We start from the raw sequence: 25,754 nt of genomic DNA, 5'->3' as shown, positions 1-25,754 counted from the left end.
GGGTCTGGGCTTTGAGATTTCCAAGGCCCATGCCATTCCCGGTATCTCATTGTCTCTGCTTTATGCCTTTAGATCAGATGACAGCTCTCAGCTGACTACTGCTCCAGCACCATGTTCGCCAAAATTTTTGCTGCCACACTCTCCAACATGATGATTATCACTCCTTTATGAGACTGTAAGCAAGACCCCCAATTAAATGCTTTGTTTCGTAAATTTTCATGAGATTGCCACCTCTTCAAAACAATGTAAAGTTAAAGACCAGATCCAATTCTTTTGGCATCTGTGTGTGGTCCACATACATACCGAAAAACCACTCACATGTATATTTTTTTTTAAAAAAAAGCCTGGTCAGTACCAAAGCTACTGGATGCAAAGGACACTGTAGCACTTTTGCTATGGAAGCATTCCAGGCACAAAACAACAAGAGACTTTGGAAGAATTCTAATGAAACGAGTGCCTTTTACAGGAGAATGCTTTGATTTATCATCAGAACATTATGACAACACCACCATTTCCATATTTATGTAATTCTTTGGCACACTATGGCAAGGTTACCACTAAATAAGAAAGTAGTTTTCTAGTGGGGGAAGTGTGGTGATGGGCTCATGACTACTGTGTTTACTGGTCACATGAGAACCATCACTAAAAACAACTAGGCTGACAGAACAATGGAATCACAAGGGGATCAGCTGTCAGCTAGGGAACAACACTGACTAGTTGAAGCGCTGTATAGTAGAATTTAGAGAACCACCTAAGCTGGCAACTGATAAGACACTATTTGACAGATAGGATTTGAGAGGCACTAGTCTCTTGTAGCTAGAATACATGAATCTTGGAACTGAGAAATGGAGCAAATTCATATTCCTTCCTTGAAACCCAGGGTCAGTGCATTTGGAGTACACATGCTGCAGGAGGGAAATGTTTCAATCAAAGAACACAGTCAGCTCATTTATTGGAAATGAGAGTAAACCAATTGTTTTTCTATTACATTAGGCTACCATGTCTTGAAAAAGATGGGTATATGTTAATTATTTTACAATTTTGTAAGTCAGTACTCTGTCCAAGTTTACTTGAGGCCAAATCAAAATAGACCTAATAACTGCATTCCTTTACTTACTCAAATGAAACATTCCTTTATGATGCTCATAATTTCCAGAATCTATAACCAGTTCTTCTCTGACAACTCTCTTCTTCCACATTCAACAATGCTGCATCTCTCTAGCTGCTGTCCATCTCCCTCACTGCTCCCTACCTCCCCCTCTATAGTCAAAACCCTCTGTTATTATCATTAAATAACCAAGGATAATGTCTCCATTACATGATCACAAAATCATGAGGAAACCTACTTCCTTAAACAACATTAGCTTTTGACATGCAATCTAACAAATATATTATAAAAAAAAAAAACCCTAGAGATGATGGAGCTGGGGCAACTGTTTGGCAGTTAAGAGTATTTGTTGCTGTTACAGAGGACCAAGGCTTGGATCTTAACACACACATAGCAGCTTACACTCATCTGGACCTCTAGTTCCAAGAGATCTGATAACTGTATCTACAGCACCAATCATACACACAATGTACCTGTATATATGCACACAAGCATTTATAAACATAAGTAAAAATATTTTTGTGAAAGATTAAAGATTAGGATGTGGACATTGTTAGGGATTATTATTCTATAATCACAGTGTAATTTGGCTATTTTAAATTCTTTCTACTAAAAATTATATAAAATAATGTTTTTTTCTAAAATAATCATTAACTCTTTTTATCCAAGGGATAATTTACAATTTATTTAAGAATATTTTTTATGAAATGAAGAAAACTCATAAGGTCACATAACATTGTTTCTATGCTTAGGGTTTAGTGATGAAATTTTCGTATTAAAAAATAGAAAATGCCTTCAAACTCAAATCATTTGATAATATAAATCCTAACCTATCACAAGAAAGCAAAACTCCAACCAATGTGTGAGTAGAGATAAGAAAAATACAAATGAGGTCTTAACATAAAATATTATGATTTCTTAGGTTTTACTTGTCCCCCTTTTACTTTTTATAAGAAGGACATGTGGTTCTACTATGTTAAAGTAGAATATGAGAAAGACTATGTTGATGTCATTCTGTGATGTGAAGAGAGTTGGTTATTTGTCCTTTGCCTTAGCGAGCTACTCTGCCCCTTCATTTAAAGTCCTCTGCATGCTGAGGTAATAATTGACTATCCATAGATGCATTCTTGATGCGTGAGTCCACACAATGGTGGATACTAGCAAGCACAATGAGAGATATGTCAGGATTTTTCCTCCCCAAGTCTTCTCTGACAAGTATGTAAAAGTGGCTGTATCCCTGTCAGTGTCTGTGGGTATCAATTAACCAAATCAGCTCACTATTACAGCCTCTGTTATGGAGATTATAATAATTAACCCTTCATCTGTTCAGTCAGATTCAGACACACAAGGGTTCTCAGCCATTGCTCTTCTTCAGTATTTGGAATGGCCAGAGTGTTTTCACCTGTTTGAAAACAGGATATTCACTAAAACTCCATGTAACCACTCTCTCCACTTACTTCCTACTTCCTGTCTGACTTCTAATCAAGGCATAACAGGTACATATTTCTTACTGATGTAAGTCAATGCATATCAATATCATCTGATCTATTTTATTTCTATTTCCCCTACTATCTCTCTGTATATAGCTCTCTCTCCTCTCTCTCTCTCTCTCTCTCTCTCTCTCTCTCTCTCTCTCTCTCTCTCTCTCTCTCTCTCTCTCTCTCCTCTAAAGATTTCACACTATGTAGCCTACCCTGGGCTTGAACTCATGATCCCCCTGCCTCAACTTTCTCAGTGTTGAGATGACAGGCATGTGCTCCAAGCTTCTTTTCCTTATACTGGCCTTGCTCCTGTTTATTTTCTGTTATTTCCCAGTATCACAGATGAACTAATAGGCTCCAATTTAAATTTTTCTATAATATATGAAAGACACTAATCATATATAAACTATAGGAGAAGCTGATTAAGGTCAGGGCTTTGGGGCTGTCTACGTTAGTGTCTCAATCTTGTTTTACCCCCTAGGAAGCAAGTTTAGTCTAAATCTAATGATGGTCTACTGGGAAAATGTCAACTCTAGCTTATGTCTCCTGCTGACTGCAGCTGAAAAGTCTGGGCTAGGCACAAAAGGCACAGACAGCAAATGTACAGAGAAAAACCTTGTCTCTGTGTGTACAGCACTGGTGAACAAAGGTTGATAAGCTGGGGTCAACAAGTGCCATTTGTTTTCTTTTTGTACTCTCCCAAAGGTAATGTAAAAAAAAAAAATATTGCAGACACATAGGTATCCCAAACACAAAAGTCCATCTTTCTCACCAGAGAAACTAGAAAAATATTAGAGTAAGGCTTCTGTAGGGTGGAAGGCATGAAGGGGTAAAATAAATCTCTCCCCTTCCTTCTGTCTGTCCACCTTTCCTTCCCTCCTTCTCACTGCTCCGCACAAGCAAGACTTTAGGCAGACGAAACTGTGAGGTAACTTGAGTGGCTGAGTCAGATAATCATATTTCTTACACAGATTCTTGGTAATAGAAGCCCTCACAACCAGATTGTGGGGGATACTACAGAGATAGTGTACAGACAGAAATGTCCCCTTGTCTTCTATGATGTGACAAAAGAAATAGGTCCATCTCTAATAAGTATAGGAAAAATGCAAAAGTGGCCTTGAATTTGAAACTCTCATCTGCAGCAAAGATGACTCTTGGAGTTGAAACACAGCATGAATAGGCATCTGTTAGAGCTGATAAATTATTCTCCAAAAATTAAACATGATACAGAATAGAACTTTTGACCATAATACTTGAATATTCAGGATATAATATAAGGTTAGTCAGCACTGTTTTTCTTTTAGAAAAGCACTGAGTTGAGCTAATTATTCTTTAATCAAATTACTTTATTCTCATTATGCCATGGATAGAAGCATCACACAGTTTAAGGAAGCTACTGAAACACATGCAAAAAAGGCCAGTACCAAAGAACAAGCCAGACCTTAGCCTCAAGACAAGCATTGCGCAAACTCAGATATGAACTGTGCAGCAGACATTGTATCCACCCCCACTAAGATGAAATGCTTCCAGCAAATGAAGAGACAAAGGTCCTCAAAAAAGAAGTAGCCTTTCAAAAGAGTCAAGTGCAGTAATTAAAATTAATAAACTGGGTATCTGAAGAACACATTGGGAAAAATAAGATAAAGCTTTACTGGGTATGTTACAGCACAGAACAAAGTTTTAAAGGTTTTTTAAAAAAATAAAAATGAGGAACTTAAAGGTAGATTAATAGAAATCACTCAATCTAACAGTCTAAAGAACTAAGAGAAAAATGAACTTTCTTTTCCAAAATCTGACTACATGCATGTATGCAAATGCCACAGTTAAGGCAATCACTTTGAGATTAGAAAAGAAAAGAGTCCAAGTTTAATACTAAAACTTGTAGACAGATGTATGTTCACAAGAGTATTATACATAACAGTTAAAGAAAGAAATAATCCATGTATTAACTTCTGAAGAGATAAACAAAATGCTGTATATTCGGAATATAAATGTGTTCCCCCATCATCTTCCAAGGTACTGACTTTTGTTACAAATCCCATTTTGCTTTGTGAAAGAAAACATTTGAAAATATTTTGATAAGCAAAAGAAACTGGTCACAAAACTGTCAGTTTGTTGCCTTCCATTTATGTGAGAATCCCAGAATAAACCAACTGTGTATGGTTTATTCAGTGTAAATTAGTACTCACATATTGCTAAGGAATTTGTAGAGAAACAAAAAATTGAATATTTGTTCCTATGGTACTGAAAATATCCTTGATTTATGTGATGACACTCTTTGGAAATGAAAGAGCCCTTCATTTTACATTACACCACAGAATGGTTTATGAATTTCATCTATATTAAAGATCTGTCAATGGACATTTTCCCACATGTGTATCATACTTCTATTAGATTGATTACTGTTGCTCTGATAAATATTGAGCAAAAGTACCTTGGAAGAATAAAGGGTTTTGCTATTGTTCACTTTTTTTATTTTGTTTGTTGTATACTTTTCTTATGTATATATTTGTTTCTTTTAGCTTATATTTCCTCATCACATTCTGTAAGAGAAGACAGGAACTCAAGCAAGGGCCTGGAATCAGGAACTGAAGCAGAAACTATGGAGAAATGCTGATTACTGATATGCTCTCTGTGGCTTTCTCAGCATCCTTTCAATTCCTCTTAGACATACCTACTCCATGTTGGCATGGTACAAAGTGACCTAGGCCACCATATCAACCAGTAATCAAGAAAATACCCCACAGACTTGACTACCAAACAATCTGATAGAAACAATTCTTCAAGTGAGATTCTCTCTTCCATGGCAACTCCAGTTTGTGTCAAGTTGACAAAACTAGCCAGAACATATTATATTTGTCTTAATTTTTAGAAAATTGAGTGGGTGACCACATCACCTGAACACTTCAGGGTTATTGATATAGTGTACCATCTATGTCAGAAATGCACAGAAACAGAAATAAAGTATTGGAAAAAATAACTTTCGACATTTCTCAGCATGACACTAAATAAAATGCACTTATAACTACTCAAAGTTAAGGGATTGTTATCAATCAGGCCATCTCAAGATGGCCAAGAATTTCACTAAGATTTTTATAGACATACACCATTGTAATTTCCTTCATTCTATATAGTTGTCCCTGACTACAATAGGCAAGATCAATTTTAGTGAAAAATTCTGTAACAATCTAAGTCAAATTAGCTTTGAATCACTTCCTTTCACTGTCAAAAGAGAAAGGATTTAAAATCATTTTAAGCAATCTGTTGAGCGTTATAGCACTTGATTTTCTGCATAAGTGCCAGTCCCACTCACTGTCACTGCTGTCACAAGCCATGCAAGTGCTATGCTTTGTGTGATACTCTTCATTTAACTGTGCATCAAGATACTTGACTTCCCTGTGGTTAAAGTAGTTAGGACAACATCACCATCATTTATATCTACCTGGCAAAATGCATTAGAAATAGCAACGACTGTTCAAGAATGAGACATCGATCTTAATACCTAAAATAATCTATCTACAATAATAATTGCGATCATAACAACAGTGGCTATTTAGTAGATTTTTTGAAGGGAGACGTGATCAAGTAGGTAGCAAATAGAGAACATAGAACATAGAAGAATCATTTTCACCTCCTGATTTGGAGATAATTCTCTTCAGAGTTCAGCTAACACAAAGAGGGATAGATTTTGTTCCTGAGCCACTTTAACTGAATAAGTGTAGTGCTCATCAAAAAAAAAAAACAAAAAAACCTGAGACCATCATAAAAACCATACCTGTTTATAATGCAGACATCAACTGATACTAAAGAGCAACAACATTTACTTTCACTATGCAATTCCTGCAAGTAAAGCTCAGAGAATACTGAAAAGGGGGTGGGGTTTGGGGGGGGAAAAAAGATTGGATCAATGTCTTGAGTTGTCTTCCTAAATTCATTCATTCATCAGTTCACTATTTTCATGCTCTTCATTAGAGCATTTACTCATATCCTTATTAAGGCCTTCAAATGTATTCATACTTGTTATTTTGAAATCCTTGACTTCTGCTAAATTGCTTTTAAAACAGATAGAGGCATGTTGTCTTTATTGTTCATGTTTATGTATTTTACATTGAGAAGTAGGCCTTGGGAATTATTATATGTAAGTGTTTATTATATTTAAGTGTAATCTTGTCTTCATTGCGTAGGTGTTCTGTTCTTGGCTTGCTTGCTCTTGCCTACTCCTGGATCCAGCCACATATAGTATAGATGTACTCCCTGTGCACCAATCAAGTTTGGTTTCTGTGAGGTTCCTTATAGAGAGCTGTTATGTAAGTTTGTAGGACTCACAAAGGAATGGAGATGTGTTACACAGAAAGACTAAAAGGGCAAGAGGTAAAAACTAGGAGACCTTGAATCTGATTCAAGAGGCCAAGTCCCAAGGGGATGGAGGTGAGTGAGTATTTTTATTGTTGTGATAAAACACCATTATCAAAGACTACATGGGAGGAAGATTCTAAGTTGGGCACTACGGAAGGATGCTGATTACTGGCTTGCTCATTTGAGCTTGCTCAGTTTCTTTTCCTCCATACCTGGGACCACCTGACCAGAGTATATAGCACAACTCACAATGGGATGGATCCTCCTATATCCAACATTAATCAAGAAAATGACCTACTGGTTTGCTTTGGTCAATCTTATGATTTGAGAATGCCTTTTAACTGGGGTATTCTGTCAGTTGAGATTCCAGCTTTCCAATACATCTAGGTTTGCATAAACTTGAAAAAAAACTGACAAGAATGTTGATATGGAAGGGGAGAATTTCATAAGATCCCATACTTACACAAAAGAACTGCAGACAACTAAACACTGTTGAGAAAGGGAGAGTTAGTCTCTCCCAGGGATGAGCCACCTCAGTGATAATAATGCAGTACAAAGTGGTCAGCCCTGCCATCATACACACACAGGCAACACCAAATGTGTTCAACAGGTTGCCTTTATGTGTGCAATGAAGGCAACTTGTCACGGTGATTCTTCAACCAGAAAGGAAAAAGAAATGAATGACTGTGCTCATCTTGCTTTACTTTTCATAAAAATCTGCAAGAATGGATCATTGTTGGTCCATTCAATGATAGCAAGGGTGTTTATTATTATGACTCCTTTAAGTTAAGCAGTCACTTCTATTTGACTTATTCAAACAATTGGCTAGTTGGTGTTACCTGTCAACTACCACCCACTGAAGTCTCTAGTCCTGAGTCCCAGGATCCTGAGTTTAGAATCTTGAGGCTTCTCGATATTTTGAATGAGTCCAATGGCAGCATATCACAGGTATGGGAAAGAAATGGCAGCCTTTTAAGTCATGGCCTCTAAAGTCTATAACATCCCTTTTGCCATGCAACAGACCTTTCCTTATGATAAGGGAAAAAAAACTATCACATTTTAAAGATACTGCTCAATCTACTGAAAAGCCTGGCTAACTTTAATAGGAAACTAGGAAGGTAAAATGTATCTGAATATTCACTGTTATCAGAAAGACTAAAACCTGTATCATTATATTTTAAATGCAATGAGAAGGAATGGTAAGGACACAAGTTTTAAATTTTACATTTTTATACTTTATAATTCTTAAACTATATAAATACCTGACCTGTTGGGTTTTTTAGTGTATAGGGATACATGAAGTATATGTGTACATTCACTAGTACTTAGAGATTCAATAACTTGCCTATGCTAACCAATGTATTAAGTTACAAAGATAAAAATTAAATTCTCATACATATCAGTATGGATGCTGTGAATCCTGCCTTACCATCCTGTCTCCTGTAGACTGAACACATATCCCCTCTGTTAAAAACGCTGGGATGCTCTGTGACCTACATAACAAACCCAGCCCCTCCTTTTTCATAGAGAAAAATCCTATGTTCTCAGCTTCTTCAGATTGTCAAGGCCACCTGAAGCTTGCTCTCTTCTGGGTGGATATAATAGATTGATTTAATAATGTAATATTTTACTGGTACAAAAATCAAAAGAAATGATACTTAAACAATACAATGTTTCTAAGGTTCTGATAGCTAAATAAGAGATTCTACCAAGATTGTAGGTAGAAGAAATGAACTGTGTCTACTAGGCATATTTCACAGGGATTGCCTGATAAGAAAAAAAAAATCTCATAATCAAACACAAAGTTTATTGTCAACATTGCTTATTTTTCAGGCAAAGCAAAAGATAATTCACAGTATGTTTAGAAACATCAAAACCAGAGAAGCAGTCTCAGAATGTAAACAGATTGCTTAGAACAAATGCACACTGTGTTAGGTATTTTTCCCAAATTTCTATCTGCCAAAAATCCTATTTAAGGGTAGGCAGATTATAGTATATAGAAATCATCAAAGAAAAGTCATAGCATCAGTATGTTCTTGTACCGATAGGAACTGACTACGGTAAGGAAGAAGAGAAAAGGTACACTTAGTTCAGGCCTTTCTTCCAGCCTGTTTTTGTCCTCCTGGGGCTCTTTTAGTGCAACTGAGCTCTCAAAAATATTACTATCCTGTGCAAGAGAACCTCCCAGTATACTTATTTCTACTTCAGAGACTGTCACCTACTCTATGTGTATATATTCATGTATGTGTGCATGTGTGTGTGTGTGCATGTGTGTGTGTGCATGTGTGCGTGTGTATGTATTTGAGAAAAATGAAGAAGATAAATTAAATTCAGAGTTCAAGGCATTCAGAGGTCTACTGTTGACTCACACCACTGAGACATACCCACCCTGCTTATTTTTATGTGGCATGAGATGTAAAAGAACTTTAAAAGAGAATAATAATAAGCATAATTTTATTACTGATTTTAAGGAAATAATCCCGGTGGTAGCTGACTTCCTGGTGTCATGTGGCTTGAATCAAAACTTAATCACAGTGTGAATGATACAAGTCATTTTTTTTCTCTGCAAAGGGAGAAAATTACTGAAATCATAAGAAGAAAACCAAATTTTGTTTCAGGAACCAATCCCTACAATCCTTACCACCTTATCAGTTGGTGCACAAGTCAATGACTTACATTTGATATTTTTCACATACATATATATGCTCTTCCCTCCTACCCTTTTCCATCTCCCACACCCCAGTGGTTTCTTTTCTCACACCAAACAATTCTGGGGCTAATTCCATGTCATATGTACATCACATATACACACCAAGAGAAAGAAACAGAGACAGACATGAAGACACAGAGAAAGAGACACACACATACATATAAAGAGATATCTATGTTCACATAGGAGAGAAAAATGACACATATTTTCTGTCTTATTTATTTCACATAAGATAATAATTTTATAGTTGCATTCATGTTCTTTCAAATGAAATAATTTTATTATTCTTTACTGCTGAATGAACTTGTATTATTTACTCATACCACACTTCATTTAATCACTTGTTGGTACTGTGGCTGATTTTATATCTTAGCTATTGTTAATACTGCTGAACATGGGCATATCTTGACATCTGCAAGAGAAGGCAAAAGAAATGCCTAGACTGCATTAGAAGTTTCTGGCTGTAGTGATCAACTCCACAAAAAGAGGCTTCTCATGTCTGGGGCTAGATTTATGTTAGATGGTCTATTGCTCTTAAGAGGCAAGCTGTAAGCCTAATTGGCTTAGCTTCACAAATGTGTGTGTTTTTATGTAATTTAAAGTAAATATAAAATAACATGTTTCTGTAATAGGACTCAGAAGACTCAAGCTGGATCTGACCTAAAAGCCTTGTCCCTGAGGACTAGCTTCCACAATACAAGAAGTTTTATGTTAGCCACCACTTCAAACGAGCAGTAAATAATCCTATCCAGCTGTGATGTCTATAAACCATGGCAATGGCCACCATGAAAAGACAGTCATAAAGCTGAAATAGTGGCATTCATATCATGGTGACAACTAACAGTGTCTAAATTGGGTTTAAGTCCTGATCAATAGGAGTAAAATTGTGTCTGGAACCGGAACTCAACCACCTACCTATGCTCAGCTACGCCTAGGATCTTAGAGAAGAACCTCCTACAGTCACTTCATTAGAACAGAATAATTCCTGACTTCATTTGAAATGTCTATTCTTTTATCAACAGATAAATGTAGATCCCAACCCTCACCAAAGGAACTTGCAGACAGAGTCCATCACAGAAAACCACAACTAGTCAAAATACAGAAAAAAAAACTAATTCATGATATGCCTAGCCCAGACAGATAAACAACTCCTGTGCATAAGGCTCTCAGGGAATGTTAAAGAAAAGGAAGCAAAAAGATATTAGTCAGCATATCAGGAAATCTGCAGTGAGGTTGTGTCTCTTAGAAATGACAGAGAAGCTACTATATTCATGATACCTTAACAATATAGCTGCCTAAACGAGTCACAAGTCACACAGCATGAACAGACATAGCTATATAAAAGGAGGACGTCTCAAGGGGATCCCATCCTTGGAAAAAAGAACTAAACATAGCAGAGAAAGGAAGAGTTACAGTTCTCCATGGATGAAACCCTTAGTTATGCAATGGCAAATGGTCATCTCGGAAATCATGTACATAAAAGCTGCATTAAACAAACCCAATACATTGCATTTATATATCTGTGTGAGTTATGAGGGTGCATGTGTGCATATGTGTATATATAACACATACACAGAAAAATAGTAAAGGAAAAAAAGGCCATGAATTTGAGAGTTAGAAATGGGAGTTGAGAGACGATGGAATAAGAAAACAATTGGTAGACGGGATGTAATGATATCATAATTAAAATTTCTTAAATTATAAGTTGTCTATAATTTTTCTTATGTTGATATATCTTCCATTTCCTCTTAGCTCCTTTAGTGTGCTTTTTTTGTTATTTTGTTTTTGTTATTTATTTATTTATTTCCTTAGGAAGGCCTACTGGATGTTGTCAATTACCCTTTCTTCTGAGAAGATCATGTGATTTTTTTTCTGCCCTTCAATCTATTTCTATGTTATATTACATTTATTGATTTGCATAAGTTACATATAACCATACATCTCTATGACTAAATCAAGTTGGTCAATGTATAATTCTTATCTTCTCTTAAGTTCCAGTTGCAAAACTTTGTTCAGAAATTTTACATCTAAGTTACTTGGAGGTATGTATCGGACCACAGTCTTCAATCTTTCTTGTATCTTTACCTAGTTAGAGTAATCATGACTTCAGAGAATAAGTTTGGTAGCATTATTTCTGTTTCTATTTTTGTGAAAGTATTTCAGAAGTATATATATATTAAGCTTTCCTTAAAATTGTGACAAGATTCATCATTTGGCACTGAATTCGGCATTGTATTCATCATGGGTTTTCCTTTTGAAGAACACTTTAGTATTGTCTCATTAATGGGAGTATGATTAAGCCAATTGAAACTTGTTGATTTAATTATTTTCAGTCGTGCATAAAGAAATTTCAATTTTTTTCAGATATTTGGGAGGCAAGGTTTAAAATTAACGGTACTTTGAGTTTCATTGAAGTTGGTTGTAACAACTCTTTTTGTCTCCACTAACTTTTGGCTTATCTATATTTCTTTTAGTTAGTTTGTTAAAGATTTCACTGTTCTGTGCATTATGTTTCAAACAACCAACTCAATTTCTTGTTGTTTTTAAGTTTTATTTCCTTTTTTCTCTATGGTATTTTCAATATGATTGGCCCTGTTAGGAGGCATGGCCTTGTTTGAGGTGGTGCGGTCTTGGAGGAATCATGTCACTGTGGGGATGGGCTTAGAGAGCTTCCCCCTAGCTACCTGAGAATGCCAGTCTTCTCCTGTTTGCTTTCATAAAAAGATGAACAACTCTCAGCTCTTACAGCACCATGCCTGTGTGGATGCTGCCATGCTTCCTCCTTGATGATAATGGACTGAACCTCTGACCCTGTAAGCCAGCTCCAATTAAATGCTGTCCTTTATAAGAGTTACCTTGCTCATGTTGTCTGTTCACAGCAGTAAAAACCTAACTAAAATATTCTATTTCCTTGGTTTCTAACCTAATCTTTAATATTACCTTCTAACACTTTGTTTGAAGTATGTCTTGTTTATATTTTTCTAAGTCTATTGCTTGCATTATTCAGGTTATTTATTTGAGATCTTTCTGATTTTTCAATATAATCTTTCATAGCTACAGACTTGCCTGTTAAAACTGTATTTGATATACCACAAAAGTAGTACTTATACTTTATTTAATCCTAAGAAGGAAGTTTCACATTTCTTTATTGATTTCTTCAAAGACCTACTGGTTATTTGTAGTATATTGTTCAATCTCCATATAATTACAAACTTTCTTCAGTGCTGTGGACTTTGCAATCATCATTTGCTTTAGTTTTTGATTTAGTCAACTTTCTCTTGAGATATATTTAGTTCTGTGCTAATTTTAATAGATAACTTTGCTATCTTTATCAGGAATATCTATCAGGATTTCTGGTTTTCATGAATTGATACCCATCTTGGGGTTGATTTTTGATGAAAAAGTTGTATTGGAGAAGTTCCTGTATTTGTTAGTAACTCTTTACCAAAATTCCTGCAAGTTACCCTGATAAAATGAGTTGGTGCAAGTTATATTTTGGTGGTATCTTTACCCTTGGTCCACCATTTGTTCCCTATCTGGGGTGAGTAGATGTTTATTTTCATCTCCCCAGAATTAGTACTACATGATGCTATAAGGTTACTGTTATCAGTCTCCTTGCTAAAGGTGGACAGGGTTAAGGGATATTACCACTGAACCTTTCATCACCTAGGTTTCTTGTCACCTGACCTTTATTGTATGTCTCGATTCATGCCTTTTTGTTAACCCCTAACTGCCTTGTTCAGTCCACTTCTACTCAAGGACCATGGCTGTTTAACTCTAGGTTTCCTAACTCTAACTGACCCCAGGGTAGTTAAGTTATAAACGGCAAATTCCCTTCAGAATGGCACCCACTCACAGCCCTACAAAACATTGGGAGTAACAAAATCTTCCTCTTCTTATTCCTTTTCTCCTTCTCCTTCTCCTTCTCCTTCTCCTTCTCCTTCTTCTTCTTCTTCTCCTTCTTCTTCTCCTTCTTCTCCTCCTCCTTCTTATTCACTATCCATACTAGAGAAGTCCATATCTCATTAGCATCACTAACTGACTTAAAGAACAGATTGCTTATCCTGTGACTACATCTGCCATTCTCTCATCAGGAATTCCTGGTCTATCTTTGAATGGGTTCCTATGCCCCATCTCACCACTGGGAAGTCACAAGGCTACTTGCCATTTTTCAATAGGTATCTTTTTTTCCTTTGCATTTTTTAGCCTTAGTGAATGCCTTTATTATTCTACTTAAAAAAAAAAAAAGACATCTTATTTTATGTTATGAGACTATGTATGTGCACCTGAGTGCAAGTATTTGAGGAGGCCAGAAGATAGTGTGAGATCTCCTGAACCTGGGTTGTTATAAGTGGTTTGCCATCCACTCTTAAACACTAGGGTATCTCTCTATTCCTTGTTCATTTACTTTTTGTAGAGGTAACTTCTGATCCCCCATTATCAGCAGCAACTGTATACTAATACTTGATAGAAAAATTCACCTACCTTTCTTTTCATGAGTAAATAAGCATATTTTTTATATTAGATGTTTATTTATATTTTTAATTAAAGATCAGGTGTATATGACAAATTTTTGTTTAATTAACATAAAATTTTGACAATATATGGCAATTTTAATTAACTTCTAAAATGACTGCTTATATATGACAAATTTAGTGATACTTTTCAAAAGTTTTAGATATCATGGGTACTGAACATTTGTAAATCATAGATCATGTCTTTTGGGACAAATATATAAAAGTAAATGCCCAAATGGAAACTGTTTAAAAGAAATGGAAATAAAATAAGAATTAAGAAAATACAATTTTATGCTGAGATATTCATATTATCAGAAAACTGTCATGGGTTTTCCATTATGAAAGGATCAGAGTTTCTTTTCTGCTTAGCATAGAATGTTTTTATGTTTGCTGATATAAATCATTATTCTCAGTAGAGTACATTTCACCAATTCTATGCATCTTGTTTACAAATTAAGTACAACTTTTCCTTTTCTATTTGTTTGCTGTGACATTTCAAAAAGACATAGTAGTGTGACTTCATGAATCGCTTCTTGCTGAAAACAAATATAATTAATTATTTCACTGCTTTAGATTATTTCCACTGAAGAGGATCACAGATGAGATTGTAGACAATCAAACAGCCAGAGGCTCGGAAAAAAAAAAAAAAAACACTAAGAAGGATGTATGGATAAGAAAAAGCCTTGAAAGTCACATCTTGTTGACGATACCTTTGAAATAGTATTCTTTTTACAATAACTTTTACATTATATAAGCATATTTGGCAAGAATAATAGATCCCAGTGAAACACTGACAACCTTTCCAAGGCAACTTCCCTATATTGTCTGTTAAATTTAATATGTGGAACCAGGCCCAGAGACAGTGTGGGGATCTACAAAAGCTTTTTGAAAGTGTTTGTTGAAACTAAATGGATGAAGAGCTGGAGACATGGTTTAGTGAGTAAGAGTTCTCAGGCAAGCGTATGGACTTTAGTTCAAAGTTCCAGAACACAGAATTTCATGGGAATGGCTGTGTTCTCCAAATCTAATATTGGAGAACAGAGATAGTTGGATACACAAAACTTGCTGAATAGCTAGACTAGCTGAACCAGCATCAAGTTTAGTGAGAATTCCTTCTTGTGGTAATAAAGGGGAAATTGATAAAGAAGATAACTGAAGACTTTTTTGAAGACATTTCTGGCCTCCTCATGTAGACACAGGTGCATGGGCAACTGTATGCTCATAGGCACACACTATGTACACATACAACAAGCACAGTATATAATTCATACAAAATAAAATAAAACATACCTTAAAAAGAAATTCAATGGAAACGAGAAGGAAATTGTAGTGGTCAAATTGCTTTTGCATATTTATCTTTGCTAACTGAACACTAAGTTTTACATGGATGCTTTTTGGACTTAATTTAAACATATCCTGTTTTAAAATTATAGGTTCTATTTTGAGAAAAAGGAAATTGCTTATTAAATTGAACAGAAATCACTATATGTACAATCCATGCCTGGAGAACACTAGACCTTGTCCGTCTTCCTCTAATTTGGATTATATGCCTAGTGCTATAATTCACACTTTGAAAGCCATTGTTCACTATTGAATAGGTTTGTTTGTTCTTAAGATATTTAAAAATACTTTACAAACAAAATCCTTTGAGAAAAATAACATTTATAATTGAGAGATGAATTGTAATTATATTTGGCTAGTCCACAGCAGTCATCTGCCCCCTGGAGCAGGGGTATTTTGCCACCTACACAATTCATTTCCATAAAGTACTTTATGTTGTATTTTTCTATGTTCTGAGAATTTTCAAGCTGTGATGTTTAAAAGACAAAGACAAAAAATGAATTTTGTTTGTAAAATCCTTGTTTCGATATAGTGTGTTGAATACCACTATACAGTACACAAAACCTTAAAGGAAACTTTCAGAAAATGTGCTGAAATGCTCTTTCCCTTAGCCAAAGAACTTCAAGAGCCCTCCTGAACAGATGGAACACTGTGAGCAGGAAACTAGCAAACATTTGAAACAGCGGGTTTTATTGTGCATATGTATGTCAGGAGTGTTTTAACAGGCTGAATTAATAAACAATGGCTTCCTCTTATCTCTTGTCCACCGTTAAAGAAGTATTAACTTACCATGATGAGCTCGAAACCTGAGATGCTCTACCTCAGTTAAACAGTAAATATCCATTTCTCAGAGCATCACTGTGCATTATGTCGATGCTCTTCCAATGGTCTTCATCCGTAGGATGTAGAGGGACCCTGCCAGTCAGAGTAAGTGGGAGATTTAAACTGAGCTTGATTAAAAAGCAAACATGCTGTTAAGGAAATGAATTTTCTTCTCCAAATGAAGAAAATTATTTACTTAGATTTGCCATCTGCCAAGTATTGGAAGAGTAAATTACAAGTATCCCCTCCAGATATTATAGCTTCACAGCATCTTTTAAAATAACTATTTGGTGTTCTACTATACATATCAATATACATGCTAATAAAACCATGATGTGAAAAAACAGTTCTCTCCCAATATGATTTGTCTTCAAATGCATTTGCCTTCTTAACTCTGACTTTTACAGCTAACTAGTGAAATGTTTAACTCAATAGGCTAACAAGTCTGAGGTTTTTCTCCTAGTTTAGAGAAGTCAGTTTGGTTTTTTATTACTATTAATACCCATAATTAAATAGAATTATGAATACAAACAATGAATAGTATCATAAGAAAACCAAACTGAGAAAAATGTCAACAAATAAGTTTTAGACTCATAGGATTTATTAACAGATTTCAACTTTGGTAGAAGACATTTTGCAAGTGATGTCATCAAATTCCTGGCTGTAGAGTATCTTTTCTTATCACTCCAAGTACCACTATTTTTGTCAAGGTCATCAATTACTTCTATGTCATCCAAAGACCGTGATGATGACTCCAGGTTTCCATGGGTTATCTCTCACTATTCAGGAGAGTTAACAACTTCTTCCCATGGACTCAGCATCATCATGCTTCATATTTACTTGCTATCTCATTAGCTGTGCATCGCCAAGTGTTTGAGGTCATGTTCCTTATTCCATACAACACTAAGTATATCCATTCTATGTTTTTTTTGTTTGTTTGTTTGTTTTTTTAGTTTTCATAATAATCCAGTTTAAATTTTATCTCTGGATATAAAGACTCCTACTTTCAAAACAGTATTCCTCACTTTGATTTTACTTAATTTTTAAATTAGTTTAGTCTTTGAGATTGTACCATAATTCCATCATTTCCCCTTTCCTTCCCTTCTATGAAGTGGTTGGAGGGGCAGATCCTAGAGAATGCCAAAGGACAGATACGAGCTGTTATATTTGCAGGATGGGGCCACAATGGAAGGTTTCCCTTGGTTGGCAGCATTGAACTTGGCTAGTTTTGTCTCTGTGGAGACTGTCTTGAGAACTGATGTGAAGAAGGCAAAGATGCCTGCATGGAGAGGAGATAGTCTTTCTCCCTGAGAGGCATCTGTGGATGTTAAAGGGCAGCACGTGGTTCTGGATTTTGACAAGAGCTCTTTCACACCTATATTAATATTTAGCTAAAGCAATAACATGCATGTCTAATGGTGAGGCAACCCACAAGCTGGAACCCAGCAGGAGAGAGAGAAGAAAAAACAGAAAGAGTTGCCATATATTAATACTACAGGCCCAGAGGCGTATATCTTAAAGGAGGAAACTATAACTTCAAGTTAAAGAAATTTTGATTATATTTATAAAGTATTTAGACATTCTTATAAAACTTGTCACACCTAATGCACACATTAACAGTACCAAAACCAGATTGCCACACTATAAACACAGTTTAATTGTTTTCTTTATCACACAGGGAGAAGTAAGGTTGTGCAGAGACCAGATAATGCCGCTCCATTACAGGTAACAAATTAAATGCTGTTGAAGAAAGAAGGTGGCTGCTTGTAACTAGTTGCTCAAAAGTATTCAAAGTAAATTCAGGTACAGTGAACACAAGAGAAGAAAGGAAAACATTTCATGTAAAATTTCTCACAATAGTGTCATAAAATTTGCATCCTACAATCACATATTTGGGGAAGAAATGAATGTTACTGCTCTGTTTTTCATTGTATAGAGTCTTACTTCTCAGAGTAGTTTTTATATATTAAGTGATACTTTAACCAGTGAAACTCATTCTGACCTTACTCTTTAAAATCAGACTGGGAATACTCTAAGAGCATTTTTGGATTCTAAGATGCTGAAAGTCCTGTCTCATATCATTGGTGCTGTGTAAGCACAATGACATATTTTAACCACATGAGCACCCCACCTTTGTCTATAATTACAGTATACTCAGTTACGGCAAAGCATGTTTTGAAAATAAGCTTTGTCTTATTCATGATGCTGAAGAAATATAGCCAAAGACAATGTTTTTCAACACAATGCTACTCTGCACAAAAGAATCAGAAATAAAGCAGGAGCAACTAGACAAAGGAAAACACTCTGCCAGCATAGCTTTCAAAAATAAAATATATCAGTCACTGTATTTTCCCTGAGTGAAAACCTTAATAATCATAATAAATTATTTTCTGTATATATCTCAAAGTGATTCCTTTAACAGCTGAGAAAGTAAACTCTTCATTTACTATATAGCAACAATATCCTACTCTCCCTTTCATTTATAAAATGGGACTTGGTCTTTAGACTACCTAATTCTCTAAAATAAATGATTAAAATCAAGCATTTTTCAAAAGCACTATTTTCCTATTTGGTGTTTAGCATAATAATTGCTAAAGATTTAACACATAAAAAGGAATGGTAAGTTTAGGGAAAAAAATTGACCAAAGTCAAGTGTGTGGTGGTCAAAACCAACTAAAACAATCCTGTCCTTATATTTGAGGTGACAGAAACATCCCCCAAAATGTTTCCTTGCCTGATCCCATTTGGATATGTCAGTTATGAGGTCCCAGTCCTTTCATCATCCTTCATAATTCTGCTGTATCACTGGGATGCTACTAAGGACAGCAGTCTCCTCTGCCTGTGGCCTCTACTTGGGCTTTTCCATCTCTCTTTTATTGTATGTTCACCATAGGCTCACTATGAACAGTAACTAAACTCACTAGACACTCACAGTCCATTAGAAAGTGATAAGAGGCCATCAGGCTCATAGGGGTAGAAAAACTAAATTGTGTTTGAAAACAGTGATGGAGAAGTGTATGGAAATGGAAGCCTTTGGTCTAGCTTTTATGGGCAGATTTAATCATCTCCTGTCCTTACTTAACCTCTGCTATTTTCTCAAGTAAATTACCTATATTATCTTGTTTCAAGATCCAGAGGGGGAGTGCTGGGTGATGTGAGGAAATACAGGAGGCAACAGAGCGAAACAACTGAGGATGTCACTTGGCTTCACAATGCCAAATGACAGCAGAGGGTATCTAGGAGCACATGAACACAGTCTGAGAAAGGGCAATCATTAAGTTAAAAAGTTAGTTTTCTGTACTGCTGATATCTTGTCCATTCTGCATATGCAGACAAAAATTCATGGAGATTCTGGGACCCAGCTAGCTAACTTTGCCTTTTTTTGATAAGTTTTAAACTGCAGATCTTAAGGACATCTGTAGTATCTTTAAAGGTCGGGTTTCAAATTAAGGTAGAGCAGTCTGCATATGGCTGTTCCACAAAAATGTCTGTGCAGATGCAGTGTTCTGTTTGTTTGTTCAGAAAAATTAAACTGAAGCCCCCTCAGGCAGTGCACACAAGCATGCTCTCAGTAGCTCTCCCTCTTCTCTGCAGTTTTGCATTCTGCCTGATTCCTTCATTATTTTATACACATGACTATATTTCAGGTGGAAACCATACAGTCTCAGTCTGATTTGATTGAGCTAAGAAGGGAGATTGAAGCCATGACATATTTTTTTCTGCTTCTTCAATCTCAATGGGCTCGCACAGGCACTGAAGGATTAAGGTTTGATGAACCTGCTTTTCCACCTCAGCTTGCAAAACAGCTCTCTGAACATTTGTTGGATGTATTGTGTTTTCTATCCAGGAAGAAGGCAAACTCCCTTTTTGCCTTCACTGTATTTAAACATGATGATATTATAGATTAAATTATACGCCCAATTATGATGATAGTTAAGTAGCTGCTTTGGCATCTTTTTATATCTTCTGTGACCAAACAGGTGACATTCAAGCAATCAAAATGTAAATGCACAGTCCTATGTGGAGCTAGAAGTGCCATATAGGCTCATCGTGTCAGTGGACCCCTAAGTTCCTCAGGGATGAGTCCTTACGCTGATAACACCCAGTGAGAGCTTTTCTCCTTTTAAAAACAGGCTATCATTATATAAGTCCTGCTAGTCTGGACCATGCTATGAAGACAAAGCTGGCCTTGATCTCATGGAGATTCATTTGCTTCTACCTCCACATGCCCTTCCAAGCCTCATGTCTCACCTGTTAATTTTGACTAAAAGTGATTTTATTCACCAGGTCACGAATTTAGATCTTCCTTTTTTTTTACTCAACATAATGGTTCTTCAGTGTAAACACAGAATGAGAACAAATCAGTTGTACTGTGACAGGGCATATTCTAAATGTGACAAACCTTGAGAAAACAAGACAAAACAAAACATCAGGAGACTCCAGTATGAGGACGCAGAAAGCAGACTTTGGACTTTATGTCAGAGTGAATATTATCTAAAATTTAGATGCATGGTGAAAAATGATCAGTCATTGCCATGTTACAAATCTCATAAACAGTATGTTACATGAGCCAGAAAAGAAATAGTTGCAGGACAACATGTTCCGACAAAGAAAAAAATTGATGGTATCAAAATAGTTTGAATGGCATTTATCACTAAAAAAAAAAAATGATTAAGCATTTACAAAGCAAGACATTATCAAATGACATAGGTGGGTTTGTGAAATTTAAACCCTTCTGTAGCAACATAAATTTGTGACATGAACATCCAATGTCTGCATTTTGCTTTCTCATTTTTTGTATGTATTGTTTTATCTCAGCCCCTTGGATTGTCATTGGTATGATTCAGATTTTAAAAATTATTTGCATTCTTTATCCGATTTCATTATCTACTGAGTAAGTTCAGAACTCTTCCCAGCCCAAGGAAAAAAATTTCAGCGACAAAATAAGCATTTTAGATTTTTAAAATATATCATAATAATTGCTCTTAATTTAACATATCATTTGATGGTGTGTATATTAAATATTTAATACATACATGGAGGGTACATAAAACCATTGACTGGTATCAATTCTCTATTCTTCCAAAGTTATTCATTTAGTCACATCTACTATTATCAAATTGCTTAGTTTTTTTTCTCAAATAAAACAACAAGGAAGTCTTTTGTTGGCTGTGTCTGTCTTTTCTACAGATGTCTGCTGTAATATTCAAATTTTGCTCCAGTTTTACCAAATGGAAAAGTTCCCATAATCATGCTTGGGTGATCTATTAATATTAGCAGTTGAATCACTAAGCATTCATTCTTGCATTCCACTGCCATGCAGTCATATGCTTTGTCATTTACATATTTACATATACTTTAATTATATAACACTGGTAATTAGATATTTTTAAAGAACAGCTTATAATTTTCAATATTCAATATTATTATTTAACATGCATTTTAATTCCTTCATATTTACATAAAAGACGTGAGAAGTCTGACGCCTTGCGATACACATTTTTCTGTATCAAAAGAATAGGAAAGACAGATAAAATAATCTTTTAAAATAGTAGTCAAATTCTATATTTCTTTTTCTTCATTTAAAATATTCATAAATTATCCATTTCCTAACCTTTCTATCTTCTATTGTATTTTGTATCTAAGGCCAGGCATGGTGGAGTTGGCCTTTAAATCCCAACACTCAGGAGGTAAAGGGAAATGCATCTCTAGGAGATCAAGGCCTGCCTGGTCTACATAGCAAGTTCCAAGCTAGCCACCCTTGAATAAGAATTGCTTGTAATTATAAAAAATAATCTTTTTTTCTTTACAGGGTTTTTTGAGATGGGGTTTCTCTGTATAGCCCTGGAACTCACTCTGTAGACCAGGCTAGCCTCGAACTCAGAAATACGCCCGCCTCTGCCTCTCAAATGCTGGGATTAAAGGGGCTAGAGAGATGACTTAGCAGTTAAGAGCACTGGCTGCTATTCCAGAGGTCCTGAGTTCAATTCCCAGCAACCACATGGTGGCTCACAACCATCTGTAATGGGATCTGATGCTGTCTTCTGGGCTGCAGGCATACATGCAGGCAAAACACTGTATCCATAATAAATAAATAAATCTGATAAAAAATAAACTTACCTGAGATTCTTTATTTCAGAAGAAATAGTTAATTAGTCAAAATAGATAATTACATAGTTAGGTTTGCAAACCCTGCATTTAGCATAATTGATTCCTTGAGGTTTTCTGTATTCAGTGTTCTAGATAAACATAGTTAGGGTGTAATATTTGTAAGATATATATTACTTGAATGAAAATATTTCCTTTTGCCTAGAGATATATATGTTGTATATATTATTCATATGTAAAATCTTCCACTTATGACAAATCAATGCAATCTAAAATTTAAATACATGATTAAGAGCCAATTTTGTGTTTTAAAATAATTTTTTAGCCATTAAGAAAGTGTCAGTGTTATAATAAAATGTCTCTTTTAGGTTCAAAAATAATGGCAGAGCAAAATAAAGAAAAGAAAAAAATTATTATTGTCAAGAGAGGTTGAAATGACAATTGTTAATAAGAAAGGCCAATCCAGGGGCATGGTCACTAGCTGTGAGTTTGAGTTATACTCAAGCTGGGTTTTCCTTACTTTTGGGTAATATATTTTATAATTTTGGGAGGAATCCTCAAAGTTTGTATGACTTGAAATTTAATATAGAAGGGGGACCATTGCGATGTTACATGGAGTAAAGACACTTCCTACGAAGTCTGGAGTTCTCTGTTCAAACCTTGGAACCCATATGGGGGAAGGAGCCTTCTGTCCTTCACAGCTTTGACTAGACTTGTGCATGCACAAGGTGATGCTAATTGGAATGGAAGAAGTCAAAGTATCACTATTCGCAGATGATATGGTAATATACATTAGTGACCCAAAATTTTACCAGTGAAATCCAATCACAGGTAAACACCTTCAGCAAAGTGGCTGAATACAAAATTAACTCAAAAAAAAATTAGTAGTTGTCCTTTATACAAATGAAAAACAAGCAGAGAAAAAAATAGGGAAACAGTACCATAATATATGTACAACACGAAAACATATAAACATAAATAAATAAAATAATATATAAGTAATTCAATTTCATCATAGCATATTTCATGATAAAAGTGAAACAAAACTGGTTTTAAAAGCAAAGCTGCCAGGAATATTGGCATACACCTGTACTCAGGAGCCTGAGGCAAGAGAGTGACACATTTGATGTCAGCATAGCTACATAGCAAGTGCAGTAGCAGCCTGAATATACAGTGAAATTCCCGCTTAGGAAAAAAAAACAGAAAAATAACAAAAGTGATGATGCCCAATATACAGTGAGTGGGTCATTACATGTTACTTTTTAATTTATATTAGTAAATTACATCAAATATTAGTGGTAAATAACTACCATATATATTATACATGGAATATTATACAATATAATATATATACATATATATGTATATATATGTGGAGAGAGAGAGAGAGAGTATGTGGGTATTCATGGATATCATTTTTGATGTAAATAATCATCAATTGTAAACTTCTTTCAAAAGGTTTGATCTGAGGGGGTAGATACTGAACCAGTGTATGTTCAACAAATGCTCTACTCTAGCCACACCTCTACCCCATCAGTAACTGTGACTGTTGTTTGTAGTATCATCTCTAATAATTTTGAGTAACTTTCTTTTTCCTTTTTAGTATTTTCATAATTTATAAATGATTTTATAAGTCCCTTGTTTTGATAGTATTCCAGGTAGATTTATACTTTAGCCAGCTTAATGAATATTGATCAAAAGCTTAACAGAAATGTTTTGGAAACCTGATATAGACTATTTCTACACCCTAATTCACGTACTTAGGCATTCTCCATGATCACAGTAAGGACAGAAATTTAGGAAGTACCTTCAAATTTCAAATAAATTTTATTAAGGAAACCACTCAGAAAGTCAATATCAACCCACTTGTTTTCCATTACTTTGGACTTTCCTCCTACTTTCTTTTTCATAAAAGTTTGAAGCCTTGGAAAGCAAGAACATCCGCAGCTGTAATACTGGCTTTTTTCTCCTGTCCTATTTAAATAAAATCTCCCAAATCTTTCTAACTAACTCACCTACGCTATCTGCCTTTGTAGATTGCTGGGACTGTGAGATGTGTCACTGTGGAGGCAGCTGTGCAGTTCTCCACCATAGAGTTGCAAGTTTTCCCTTGAATATATATACTACACACACACACACACACACACACACACACACACACACACACACACACACTATATATATATATATATATATATATATATATATTTACTTCTTGTGGTCAGAGACCATCTAAATTTTTGAGATGAAGTAACATCTGTGCCTTATTTAACACTTTGCTTCCTATGCTTTTAGTTTCTCATGGTGAGACACAATATTAAATGGAAATTTCCAGAAATAAAGAATTCTTTGTAGCCATTTAATCATCAGAGCTACATGGCATCATTGTTACTCTTCTGGACCATTTCTTCACTGGTGTTAACTATCTAACCTAAATATGACAGGATATTTATATGTGCCAAAGAGAATCTGCAGAGCAGAACAATTAAAAGGATTAAGAGAGAGGTGGAAGGTTTGAGTTTATAATAAAAAAATAAAAATTGAATGCAGCATTTATTAAGCTCCATGGTAAGAAAGCCACCTCTACCTCTATCTTCAGAATTGTCAAGAAGGAATAAAAAGTACATTTTTGGGTATTATATCTATCTTAGTCACTGTTCTATTTCTGTGAAGAAAAAAAACACCATGACCAAAGCTAGTCATACAAAAGAAAGTGTTTAATTGTGCATGAGGTTAGAGTTTCAGGGTATAATTTACTATCATCATGGTGGTAAGCAAGGTTGTAGCATAGTGCTGAAGCAGTAGCTGACAGCTTGTCCTGGTCTTCAAGAAGCTGTCTCCTGAGAGGCTCTGACAGTACCCAACTAATACAGAAGTAGAGGCTCACAGCCATTCATTGAACTGAGTACAGGGTCCCCAATGAAGGAGCTAGGGAAAGGACCCAAGGAGATGAAGGGGTTTACAGCCCCTTAGGAGGAACAACAATATGAACTAACTAGTACCCTCAGAGCTCCCAGAGACTAAAACTCCAACCAAAGAGTACACATGGGGAGACTCATGGCTCCAGCAAAATGCGTATAGCAGAAGGATGGGCTAGTCAATCATCAATGGGAGGAGAGGTCCTTTGTCCTGTGAAGGTTATATATCCCAGTGTAAGGGGATGCCAGGGCCAGTAAGTAGAAGAGGGTGGGGTGGTGAGCAAGGGGAGGTGGAGGGAACAGGGAATTGTTTTAGTTTTGTGGGTTTTTTATTTTATTTTTTATTTTTTTTTCTAATTTTATTTTCTTTTTCTTTTTTTTTGGGGGGGGGAG

The 25,754-nt window shown here is 35.5% G+C and overlaps 1 long non-coding RNA gene across 1 annotated transcript in view; it reads left to right on the top strand.

Annotated features, from left to right (window-relative positions):
• The first annotated feature begins 11,647 nt into the window (after positions 1 to 11,647).
• LOC116073245 overlaps positions 11,648 to 25,754 on the top strand; it is a 29,243-nt gene continuing 15,136 nt past the window's right edge. The window contains exons 1-2 of the long non-coding RNA XR_004111741.1: positions 11,648 to 11,697; positions 18,014 to 18,060. This is a non-coding gene — a long non-coding RNA (uncharacterized LOC116073245). The remainder of the gene's footprint in view (positions 11,698 to 18,013; positions 18,061 to 25,754) is intronic.

Source organism: Mastomys coucha, unplaced genomic scaffold (assembly GCF_008632895.1).
Source record: "Mastomys coucha isolate ucsf_1 unplaced genomic scaffold, UCSF_Mcou_1 pScaffold23, whole genome shotgun sequence".
Lineage (NCBI taxonomy): Eukaryota > Metazoa > Chordata > Mammalia > Rodentia > Muridae > Mastomys > Mastomys coucha.
Note: the sequence above shows the minus strand (reverse complement) of the source record. Positions and strands in the feature narration are given on the sequence as shown.